General features: G+C 41.3%; 1 long non-coding RNA gene across 1 annotated transcript in view; it reads right to left on the bottom strand.

The window, feature by feature from the left end:
• Window positions 1–541: 541 nt before the first annotated feature.
• The window catches only part of LOC118970478 (uncharacterized), a 102,783-nt gene continuing 90,049 nt past the window's right edge, over window positions 542–13,275 (bottom strand). The window contains exon 2 of the long non-coding RNA XR_012123834.1: window positions 542–2,614. This is a non-coding gene — a long non-coding RNA (uncharacterized lncRNA). The remainder of the gene's footprint in view (window positions 2,615–13,275) is intronic.

Raw genomic sequence — 13,275 nt, 5'->3', positions numbered from 1 at the left:
TTCTTACAATTTAATGGGAAAAACAACCTAGAGCCTTAATACTCCCCATACAGGTGCCCCCAAAGAGGATACAGCCGGGGTTAACAGTGTGGAGACTGTCCCCTCAAAGTTTACTTGTGGTCACTGCACACCAGAGTCCCCAAATGATGAGCATCCTAATCCATTTCCATTCTTGAAATATTCATAAATTCACTTATTTTGTTTTTGCTCATTCATGAAGCTCCCTCCATTGCACTACAATTTCTCCCATTTTTTTTTCCTGACCAAGTAGTGTCCTTTCCAAAACATAATGCATATAACATCTCCTCTAGCCCACCGTCTCTAATGACTTCATTGTAAATTAATAATCCCTCTGCTGTGTTTTCTGTTACCATAGTCTATATCAAGCTATGCCAAAAAAGGAGCTGCTCACATTTAAGAACATTTGATGGGACAATTGGTGTCCATATGCAAAAGAATCACACTCTATACAAAAATTAACTCAAAGAGGATCTAGGAGCAAAATGTAAGAGCTAAATTATGAACCTCTTAGAAGAAAACATAGGAGAACATCTTTGTAATTTTGTATTAGCCAGTTATTTCTTAGACAGGACACAACAGCATAAACAACAAAAGGAAATAAATACATAAAAATTATAACTTTTGTACTGAAAATTATACCATCAAGAAAATGAAAAAAAAAAGCTGTTAAAATTCAACAACAAAAAGATGAATAACCCAGTTATGAAGTGGGCAAAGGATATGAATATACATGTCTCAAAAGAAGGTATGCAAATGTCTAATGAGCACAAGAAAAGATGCTCAACATCTTCATTAGTTACTTATTACTGCTATAACAAGTTAGTAGAAGTTTAGTAGCTTAGAACAACAAAGATTTATTATCTTTTGTTTCTGGAGGTAAGAAATCTGATGTGGTTACCTCTGAGCTGTGTTCCTTCTGGAGACAGGAAAATTCATTTTCTTGTCTTCTCCAGATTCTAAAGGTGGCCTGCAATTTTTTCTCATGACCCCTTCCTCTGCCTTCAAAATGAGCAGAATAGCATCTTCCAACCTCTCTTCATTCTCTCTTACAACATTCTACCTGCCTCATCCATATTTAAATGACCCAAGTGAATATACTAACTGCACTCAGGTAATCTAGCAATTTCTTATATTCAGGTCAGCTGATTAGCAAGCTTAATTGTATCTGCAACCTTGATTCCACTTTGCCATGTACCATAATATATTCACCCATCCTATGGATTAGGATGTGGGGCCATTTTCCTGCTGACCCCAATTTTATTCGTTCGGAGGACTATGCAAACCAAAACCACAGTGGGATATCACTCTATACACACGGTTACAAGCAGACACAGCCAATAACAAGTTTTGGCAAACATGGAGAAATCAGAGCACTCACACATTGCTGGCAGATATGTCAACTGGTGCTGTCACTTTATAAAGTGGCTTGACAGTTTTTCAAATGGCTAAACACAGATTTACTATAAGACCCAATAACTGTACTCCTACAACTTTACTAAAAAAGCTGAAGAAATATGCTCACAGGAAAACCTGTACCCAGATGTTCATAGAATCATTATTCTTAATAGTCAGAAAGTGAAAACAGTTCAGCTACCCATTCGCTGCTGAATGGAACAGTGGCATATGGTACATCTGTACACTGGGATATAATCCATCCGTAGCAATGGACAAAGCACCATTACTGCTACATGCTACCATGCAGACGGACCATGATAGCAGGCTGAGTAGAAAAAGCTAGATACAAAGGCCACATATTGTATGATTCCACTGGCATAAAATGCCCACAAAAGACATATATATATATATATATTTAAAAAGCACCTTAGTAGTTGCAGAGGCTGGAGGGAGGCACAGGTGTTTGCAGGGTGATACTAGCAGACCAGGTGTTCTTTGAGGGTTGGTGAAATATTATGAAATTAGTGGTAAAAGGTGTACAACTCCATAGATATACTAAAAAACCACTAAAGCTGCATACTTAAAATGAATTTTATGCTATCTGAATTTTACCTTAACTTTAAAAACCAATAGTGTTTATGATGTGCATTAAGAAGATGTTAAGCACATTCCCTCTGCTTATTTAATCCTCACTACTACCTTCCAATGTGATTATTGCATCATCATCATTTTACAGATAAGGAAGGACTTTCCCAAGGACAAACAGCAAATAGGCGGCAGGACGCAGAAAGGCCTGGCATCCTCTGCACTGCCCGCTTCCGGAGCTGCCCGGCTGTGCAGTGGTTCTACCCACACAGTGTGGTGGGTCTTACCAACAAGCTTCAGGTTATTGCTGCGGAAGGATCGGTAAGTCTCGGTGACTGCCAGTGTGGCTTTGAGAGGTTGTGTCACATCTCTGACAATCATGTGTCCATGTTCACAACAGGGAGGGCACCAGAAGCCGGCTGGGGGAGTAACTGTATTAGCTGGTGGGCATGAAGCTCTTGTCACCATGTTTAGCATCCATCCATTCTTTCAGTATATATCCATCGTGTCTTCTCCTGGTGCCAGGGTCTATTCTGAGTGCTGGTGATACGTCATGGGACAAGCAGGGAAAACCCTTGCTGTACTCTATGACACTTGAATTCCGGTGAGAGGCCTGCAAGATAAATAAATACATAAGCTATATTGCATGCTGCTATCCATTGGTAATTGAGAGTACTATAGAAAATAAAACTGAGCAGACTGAGGGTGACAGGTGATGCAAATGTGGAAAGACAAAAAGGAAATGAGATGTCTGGACAGGTCTGCATGGCACCAGGAATGCGTAAGTCTGGGGCAAGGTGCTCTGGCTGCAGGGAGCAGATGAGGCCTGGATTTCCAGGCGGGAGAGCATCTGGCGAGTTTGCAAACACGTGGGCTGGTCTGGCTGGAGTTGTGTGAGCACGAGGGAGGCCAGAAAGGTGATGGGTAGGTGGGGACTTGCAGGCCAGAGCAGGCCAATCAGCCAGCCCTTGTAGACCCATTAAACATTGGGTTTGATTTTGAGTTAAGAGAGAGCACTGCAGAATTGTTGATAGAAGAGCGATATTACGTAACTTAACATTTTGAAGGATTGCCCTAGGAGGCCATTGCCAGGAATCAGGGTTACAGGTGACCTGTCTCAGCCAGGGTGACACCTGTGGAGCTAGAGATGTTTTGGATGACTGGTGTGGGAAATAGGAAAATAGTCAAGGATGATTCCAGGATTTCATCCTGAGACTGGAAGGTAGGGCTGCCATTAAAATTAGATGGAGCCAGTCAGATCAGGTGCTCGCTTTTGAAAATATTAACCAAATTTAACAGCTTCACGCATCCAAAGGGCCAGTAAAAGAGCAAACAAAATAGTTGTGAGAATTATCTATTAGGTACTTGTGAGACATTAGGTAAATAGGTAAATATTAAACCATGGTGTTCTTCTACCTAAATAGCCATTTAGCTTGGTAATACTGTAAGAAAATAGTAGTTGCATTCCTCAAAAATAAAAAGTTAGAGTCTTTTAAGCTGCTGAAGATACTTTATTGTTTTTCTCCTACAACTATTCAAGTTTGACCCTACACATGAGAAATGTTGTAGAGAATGGATAAACAAGGTTAGCGTATTGCCTCTCAAACTGACATGCATTTCTACACCTCTCTCTTAGCACAAGTCATTTGAAAATCAAGTATAGGCAAGATTACTGTGTCTTAAATTATAGGACTGAAAGTTACTTAAAAATTGCTAATTTGGCAGAGGCAGAACTGTTTTTTGTGAAAGCTAAAGATAGGAAAGGTAATTATTTTAATTGTCTTAGCTTCCAGTAATACATGACAACATTAGAGAAAAGTTCCAGTGAGAGGTCATTTTTTTCCTCGTCTAGGAAAATGCTATTATTAATTTAGCTACCAGAGAATGTACAAATTAATATAAAATGTCATCACCAGAAACTCCTGTGCACCTTAATTGCTTCTGGTATTATTTATCATTGACACTGCAAAGAAAGACAGAAATGAGAAACTAGAAACTGGAGAGCTATTGTGTGGTATAGGAGACTAGCCCAAGGAGTTTGGCATGAAAGACATTTATTGTGTCTACAAAGATTGATGAGGACTTATAAGGTGCCAAGCAACATTTCAGAAAAATACAATTAAGGGATATAAAGCAGTTCTCCTGAAACACTGACATGCAGATAGAATTATTTTATCTTTTGTTGTAGGTGCATTAGTGGCAGCTATAAATCATTTCCTGAGGCAGATTCCTCCAGTAACCACCAACTTTGTGGAACAAATTTACCAAGTAGGTATACAGTTTTGATGTCTTCTTCAACTTTTCTTAGAATCAGAGCTGAAAGAGGATTCAGTTTCTTTGGGTATGATCCTCTGTGTCCACTAAAATTAACACCTAACCCCTTTGCAAGTCCAATGTCATTAGCCCAATCACCAATGTTTCCTAAACAGGGAACAGGATGGCTCCCAGCTGTTACGGGAGAACCTGATTAAGAATCAGTTGACAAAGTGTGGTTATTATTAATCCATTAGGTAATCAAAGCCCCATTTACTGGATTTTTATGTCATGTAGTCAGGCAGCTGGAGAGATATCCAGCATTTGTCATCTGCTGTGCTCCAATGAGGCACTCAGTCCCGAACCCGGTTCTAGATCCGTTTGTCCTCTTTTCTCCTGTGACTGTTTTGGACCCCACACTTGCTGTTGATTCAGGAGGTACATATACATAAACGTGCTTTCATTTATTCTTAAACCAGTCCCTCTTTTTAACACCTTTTTTATTTATTAACCAACTTAACAAGCAAAAGAGTTTCTTTTCCACAGTGTTACCAAACTTCCTTTTTGATAAAATCTTATCAGATTCTTCAAAGGGAAACATACTTTATCTCCATCTTCATCTTATATTTCTCTGCCTGAATACCTATGATTCTGTACAAAAACATTTGTCTACCCTATTCTGTAAAGCCAACACTTATTTTTCTCTTGCTCATTATATGTACATTTCTTAAATTGTCACCACTCCCTTCCAGAATCTTACATCATGGTCTCCCTCCTGGCTACTTCTTTTCTGCTTTACCTGTGCATGGGGACCCTATAAGGAAGTGTGTCCCTTCCTCACTTATGACACTTTACATTTGTGAGGCCTGGCTCCACCTTTCCCATGTTTTTGCCACCCAGCCCTCCGTCATCCATTTGTTTTGACCACAGAAAGTGATACATCCTTAGCATGACCAGTCTCCTTCTGTGTAACATGGACTAATTACCAAAGATAATTGTTGCTGTGTTTTTTAAGAATTCTCTGACACTGTTCTCAACTTTTATCTAGATGGTGCATTTAGTTTGAGGTTTCCTTATGGGATGGAAAACTTTCTGGAAGAAGAAACTCTTACGACAAAGGTGGGGGTCCACAGGACACACTGCCTGGGGAACCTCAGTGTGAACTGACAGTCTTCACCGGCACGCACTCTTCCACTGTGACTGTGCAAGTGGCCCGGAAGTTCCTGCACTTCTATGCACCACCTGTGCTCATGCACATTCAATATCAAGATCATGGTTTTGTCTTATTACTCAAAGTCCCCTGGACCCTTCGCCAGGTAGCTCTTTCCATATCTTGAGTCAGAAACCAGGGTCCACACACGTGAATAGAGTGCTCCATAGAGGATGCATTAGCTAAATGTCCCACCAGGTGGATCTAAAGGCACAGTCTAGTAGATCCTCATCTGCTAGACAATTTCTATGCATGGGATGGATAAGGCATTTGTAATGTTTGAAATAATGGTAGTAAATCACGTAGGTACATCACTACAAAGAGTAAATGGGTTATGCAATGATGGCCAAGGGGAACTTGGAAAACGACAGTGTTTAGTGAGTGGGCAAGGGCAACACCATGTGACTCCCTACAGCTTAAATAAAAAAATGAGATTTAGGAGACATATTCATCTGACAAGCGAAGTTTACTGTAAAAAGGAAACGATATAACATGCAGTACATGTGAAATATCTAGAGTCAGTAATAAACAAGGATCAGGTGATTCATAACTCCTATAAAATAATGTGATCTGGCCTGGGAGGATTCTCTTTTGTGGGGCAGAGATGGGGGGTGAGGAGGTAGTCCTTTAAGATTCTTATAACCCTGGAAAGCACCGTGTAAACATTGTTATCATTCCTAGAAGGTGAAAAATTTAAAAATGAAAAATTACGACATGGAGTAAGCCATTGATTGGTGTTGCAGTTTAGAATGGATTTAAATTTAAATATTTTTATGGGGTTTATTTTTTTTTAAATATTTGGGAAATTCAAAACATCAGACAAAATAAATGTGCTACTACATATTTAAATTTTAAGGGAATTTAATGAATTTGATTTGTGATCAATGTTGTTAAAAACAGCTTTATTAGGACATGTTTTGTATGTTATAATGTACATTTAATTAATTGAGCATGAAACACATTTTAGATAGCAGATAATCAAAAACCCTTGTGCAATAACAAATATAATTAACCCAATGAAGCAAACAGTACTGATTTTCCTCTATCCTTCTTGTTACTGACCTTTTGCTTTTATTGTAGCCTTCTTTTTACTTTCCAAGTATTTTCAGCTAACTACAGATTTTTTTGTTTTAACTCAGTATGTATTAAAAGAAACATACCATTTTCTCCCATAAAAGTGTTATCTATATATATGTATTTTGAGTACCAACTTTCTAGACTCTAAAAATGCAAATCTTGAGTTCACTTTAGCTCATGTTTTTACTTCAGTCTTAAGCCCAAATCAAGCATGAAATGTTATTTTTTAAAATATCTCTTTACATCTGTATCTTCCTTTATAATTTCCATGGCCATTTTTTATTTTCATTATATTAAAAGTTCTTACCACTGAACAGACTTTCCTAACTGGTACCACTCTGATTTTCCATCTTTAGTGAGAATTAAGACAACACTGTGTAAGTTTGAGGTGTTTGACATGATGACTTGGTATATGTATATATTGTATCAGATCACCACAGTTAGTTAACATACCATCACCTCACATTGCTATAACTTTTTGTGCATATGGTAAGAACTTTCAAAATCTACTCTTTACAATTTTCAAATATGCAAACAGTGTTGTTAACTATAGTCACCATGCTGCACATCATACCCTCAGGATGTATTTGTTTTATAACTGAAAATGTGGACCCTTTGACCAACACCTCCCCATTTCTCCCAGCCCCTTACCCCTCCCCCAACAACCACCACTCTATTTTCTGTACCTTATTTCAATACCATAATACCCTCAGAGTTCACCCATGCATTTGCAAAGAGGTTTTCCTTCTTTTTCAAGCCTGAGTAATATTCCATTGCATATACACCACACCTTTATCCCACCATCTGCTGATGGACACTTAGCTTGTTTCCATGTCTTAGCTATAATGAGTCATGCTGCAGTGGACATGGGGGTTGCAGGTATCTCTACAGGACACTGATTTCATACCCTTTGCATATATACCCAGAAGTGGAATTGCTGGGTCATATGGTAGTTCTAAATTTAGTTTTTTTGAGGAACTTCCATACTGCTTTCTATAGTGGCTGCACCAATTTACATCCCCACCAGATGCACAAGGGTTTCCTTTTCTCCACATCCTGACCAACATTTGTCACATATTGTCTTCCTGATGGCAGCCTTCTGACAGGGGTGAGGTCATACTTCTAACTGTTCATAGCTGATAAAATTCATGCACACTATGCTAGGACTCTTTTTGCATGGAATTCTTGGGCAGTGTCTCAGCCCTAACCCCATCACACACATAGACAGCATTGTGCCTCATTGTCTGGCTCTCAAGACTAGCCCCCATCACATCATCCTTACCCGGACTACCTCCCACCATTCTGTAGATAACTTTATATTCTCCATCTTGAATTATCCACCTAAGTCAGATTGGTCTCACCACTAGTTTTGGGTCTATCACTGTTCACAGAGACTAACGCAGGCTCCAGAACACAGTGTACACTCATGACAAGCTTATAATATTGAGCTCAGTGTGTCCCTTAAATGCCATGCTTAGGGGACCTCTGAACATCTCACCTGTGGAATGTACTCTTTGTGTTTCCCACATGTACACCTTCTACTCAGCCTTTGAAAATACTTATTTCCAGCTCACCTGTGACTCACCCTCCTACACAGTTAGTTCTTTCTCCACAGAATTTTTGTGTTAACAATATTGCACCATGAGCATTAGTTGCTTCCACAAGTAGATGATAAGCATGCTATGGAGGACATCCTTTTTTTTTGGTGCATTCACTATACTATCAAGCAGTGTGCTAAGCACATAATAAAGAACTCTAAAATTGTTTTTATAGATAATTTTAGATTCTAATTCAGCAAATATTTATTTTGCAACTTTTCCATGAATATCTGCTCAACATTACACAGTGAAAATAATAATCCCTTTTAGATAGCCTCTTAATCAGTTTGCAGTGGGGAAGACAAAGAAAGACAATTTCAATAGAGTAAGAGGAAAGCACACACAATTTGCAAAGGAAACATAAAGAAGGAAAGAGGAATGGAATTTTCAGGAAGAGGGTACTGCATATACAAAAGATTAAGAAAGAAATACAAGACACACATAGTCTTGTGCATTGTCAGTCTCTTACTGTTTTATTTTATGTGGTTGGTTACTTGTTTATTGCCAGTCTCCCAGATTAAAATATAAATTCTATCAGAGAATAGACCATCTCCAGCCAGCTCTCCAGCACACTGTCTCATATGTGGTATCCCTAAACAAATAATTACTGAACCATCAACACATGAGGCTCACAATCACTCGGTTAATAGATACATACATACATACAACAGATTGAATGTATGTAAATTCCTTTCTGTGTGTCTGTTTGTGTTTGGCAGAGGCATTGGCAGCAAGGAAGATGGAAAGTTTGAAATTAGTTATATATAAAGATTTTGAATGTATTCTGAAGATGAAGAAAACCTACAAACAAGACAGCAAAAGGAGATGCCAAAGTTAGACATGCTTTTGGAATGATCAGTCTGGCACTGGTATGGGAGTTAATTAAAAGAATAAGCTAAGATACTGGAAACCCACTTGTAGGTCATTGCATCTGTAATTCAGGACCTAAACAAAATGGACAACAGTGGGATGCAAATGAGGGTGTGGATTCCAGGATTATTAAAGTTGTGGGAATGTGGACTGATGGAACCGTTCTGGAGAACATTCTAGCTCATGTGAATCATATGCTCCTAGGTACAGATCACATAGAAACGTTTAGCTGAGTAAGGAGGGGTGTACCAGAATATTACTGTGGCATTATATCTGGCAGGCAGGCATTTTAGATAATGTAGTTGCCCATGGTTGGCAGAGTGGATAGGTTAAATGTGGTATATGTACAATGTGGTGTATTAGCAAAAACTATAAGCAACGGATTGAATAGATGTAAAGCACAACATGGATGGATCATAAAAAATATAGTACTTGGTTTAAAAAGTAAGGTGGATAATGCAATATCTAAGAAAATTACATTTACTTAACAAATATGCATGCACACAAAGTTAGCATCCCATTTTGCAATAAACAAAACAAAATACTTAAGTACTAGGAAAGAAACCTGCCTTATTTCAAGACAAAAAAAAAATCTGTTGTTTCCGTCTGCTACCTCTATAGCTTTTCTTCTTCTTTCCTGATTACAACCCTTAAATAGAATTCATGCCTCATATCGAATTTACCGAGTATCATAATTCTTCCAAGTGGTAAAGATACCTCAAGACAAATGCTGGGCATAAAAGCCACAGGGCATAAATCTGCAAAGAAGTAAAAAGCTAACCTTTTCAAACAATATGGCTTCTCTCTCACTTACCAACTTTACAGTTCCCTGTATGGCCCCGGAAGATGACTGGTTAGCCAGAGACGGGTAAGATTCCTCAAGGGAGGAACAACCTAAGACAGGCACAGTCGCAGGGGGCCCATCAGGTGAGAAATTGGGGATCATCAGAGGTGAGGCTTAGAACCTCACCCCCGCTGTTTTGAGAGAAATCTTCTGCATCCGTGGATGTTTGGTTGCCCTTGTCAAGCTTGGATTAATACTTAGTCTACAGGCACACACCTGATCATCTATATTTGCCCTCTTACAGCACTAAACTATGTTTTCTACCTTTATCTTGCATCTACCTACCACTTCAGCATTTTATTTAAAAATTAAATAATAATAATAATAATAATAATAATAATGGAGAAATGTGGGATTCACATATAAATCAAGTATAAAAATCAAACGAATATTCATAGTCGACCTGATTGTTTATAGTTCATAATGCGTGATCAAAACCGAAAGTTTCTGTGATGACTGCCCTTGTACTGTTCACCACGTAAGAACTTATTCACTATGTAAGAATTTGTTCACCATGTAAGAACTCGTTCGTTATGCTTCAGAAGATCGGAGATGGATGAGAATTAGGCTTGGGGTGGATTAATGATTGTGCATTGAGTCCCCTATACAGAATTTTATTGTTGTTAACAACCATTCGATCAATAAATATGAGAGATGCCCTCTCAAAAACAAAAACAAACAAAAAAAAACAAAAAAATAATAAAATAAAATAAAAGGCGACAACAACAACAAAATCTGTTATTTTTATTAGTTTCTAGATGAGAGGCCTTGGGCAAGTGACATTGCTCCCTTGCTCCTTAGTGTCCTTGTATGGGGACAATAGCGCCTACTTCATAGGTCACTGAATGACTGAGTGGAGTAACTCAGAGAGCCCTTAGGACAATGCCTGTTTCCTGGTGTTTGCTCTATGGTTATCTGATGACAGATTTAGTGGCAGGCTCCAGGGGCAAGTCAGGGCCGAGTGTGTTCCCCAGAGAACAGCTGGGCACCCTCAGTGGCCTGTGGTGCGGGCAGGCTGCACTTTAGACAGCACATCTTGCAGGATCCTCTTCTGGGAACTGAGGGCGACCCTGCCGTAACTCCAAAGAACTCTACCAGCCCCAGCAGCCAGGTCCTTCCCAATGGTGGACTTTCTCCCCCACTGCAGGCACGGAGGCAGTTCCAGTCCCAGCTGGCTGACCTGCAGCAGTTGCCTGACATCCTCAAGATCACAGAGGCCAAGCTGGCAGTGTCAAGACCAGGTGTGGGGCTATGAGAGGAAGAACATTGACCTCACCACCATCATATCAGACCTGTGCAGCCGGGTAAGGGACTGGCAGAAAGGGTCCCACGAACTGGCCCGAGCAGGGGCCCGCCCACCAAGATGAGCTGCATGCCTCCCAAGGGAGGACCACTTCTTTCTCTTGGCTGCCGCTCTCTGACAGGAGTGAGCTCTCCTCAGTGCTGTGCAATAAAAGTCTGGTGTGCCACACGTCTCGCGTTTGCACAGTGATTGTGGTCACAGGAGCCACCGCTGCCCTGCTGTCACCCCGCCCTGGCGCTGCACGTCTCCACCTGCCTCTGCTCTTTGCACGCTGCTGCTGCCCTCAGCCGAGCGCCCACAGACGGCAGGCCCCACGCCTCAGCGTTTCTTCCCAACTTGCTCTTGCTGTTGCTGCCTTTCCCTGCTCTTAACAGACTTGCCTGAGATTCTGTCCTGCAAGAGGGCTCCCTCTGGGCTACTGGAGTCATACCTATAGCATCTAAAGAAATCCTATGTGTCTCTTTTGCAGTGTGACCTTGGGCAAGACCCTTCCCCTCTCTTGACCTGCTTCTTTGTAGTAATAATACAGTAGCTACCCTTTTTTGAGCATGTGCTCTGTGCTCCTGCATTCTCTCAATTAATTCTCCCAGAAGGTTGTGAGGTGGAGGTATTCTCTCTGTTTTTAAAGAAAGCAGCCGAAGGGGTGAGTAATTTCCTGAGGTCACAGAGCTAATGCTTAGTGAACAGGGCATGGAACCCACCATCTCTATCTGGTTCCCCGAGACCATGTTCTCAGTATTCTTGAATGCCTGCCTTCTATTGAACCTGGGCATTCTCAGGGCCTTTTGAGTCCTGATAGTGGAGGTTCTGCATAGAGCAGCCCTCTGGATGAACTGGCCAACCTGAAAGACTTGACAGATTTCCTATTTCCTGGCCCACACTTGTTCCCAGTTAAGGAGAGGATGGAATCGCTGGTACCAACAGCATAATTGCTAAAGCTCTGTGGGGTGTTGTGTGGGCCAGTTAGGCCTGCCATCTGCTTCTGCCTTATGTCCGCCCTGGATCCCACTGAGTGGCCTCCTCTGATCAAGAAAGTATTGCAATGGTTCTGGAGGATCGAAGCTGGCTTCTCCGGGTGTGGGAACGCCTTCAGTCACGGGACTGGGGCCTAACCTGTCCCTGCTCCTCTCTCCTCCAGGTTGTGCACTGAGACCTGGACGTCTGCTGAGGGCAGTGTGCCTCTTTCCTGGGTGTGGATGACAGGTCACAGGGAGAATGGAGTGCTGTTCCACAGTTCTTTCACAAACCAGTCTGTGTTCCTGTCATTTTAGATCGAACGTCAGGGGGACACGCTGGAGATGGTGAGATAGAAACATCAGGCTTCCCAGAAGGAAAATAAACAGCTGAGTCTGAAGGTGAATGAACTGGAGAGGTTAGAGGCACCTGGTCCCATCTCTGTCCTCTTCCTAGGACCTGAGACTTTCAGCCACTTGGCTGCTTTGGGCTTAGTGTGCGGAAATGTCTGAGGGATTCAAAGCCCTGGAAGGTACTAGGCCGACCTCAGAGGAGAGCTGCTTCTATTATGATGGTGAGCATGGTGTGAGGAGGGCAGTCTCTCAGCCAGGGGGACACTCCGTAACAGTGTGATCAAGATCAGACCACCCTGAGGCACCATCTACCAGAGGGGTTCCATCCAGGCAAACCAGCAGGGCCAGTATGCTGCAGAGGGGGGCATTTACCCCCCATATCTGCTCTCTGTTCCTGATCATCCTTCCCCAAGACCTTTCTGATCTGATTCTTCACTGGTACTTAAGGACTATCGGAAGCTGTCAGAAGTGAAGAATAGTCCTTTTGGAATCAGAATCCGGGCCTTGGGTCCCAGCTTGGCCACATAACCTGCATTGTGATGTTGAGCGAACCATTGAACCATTTAATGCTTTTGAATCTGTTTACTCATCTTGGGATGGAGATCAAGGTGGGGATAACAAAACTCTAGCTCATGCGGTTATTGTGCATCTTCAGTGAAATAATCCTGAGAGGAAGTCTGGACTGGACTTTTCCCTCCAGTCCCCTTAACAGTGCTCCTCTTTTTAGGAATTTCTTGGGTTTTCTCTGACCTGAGCCAGCAAAAGCGTCTAACCAGAGGTCCTCACCACCCATCCTGGGCCGGGAGCATGTT

This window comes from Manis javanica, chromosome 12 (genome assembly GCF_040802235.1).
Source record: "Manis javanica isolate MJ-LG chromosome 12, MJ_LKY, whole genome shotgun sequence".
In the NCBI taxonomy this organism is placed as follows: Eukaryota; Metazoa; Chordata; class Mammalia; order Pholidota; family Manidae; genus Manis; species Manis javanica.
The sequence above is the reverse complement of the archived record's forward strand: the minus strand, read 5'-3'. Positions and strand labels throughout refer to the sequence as shown.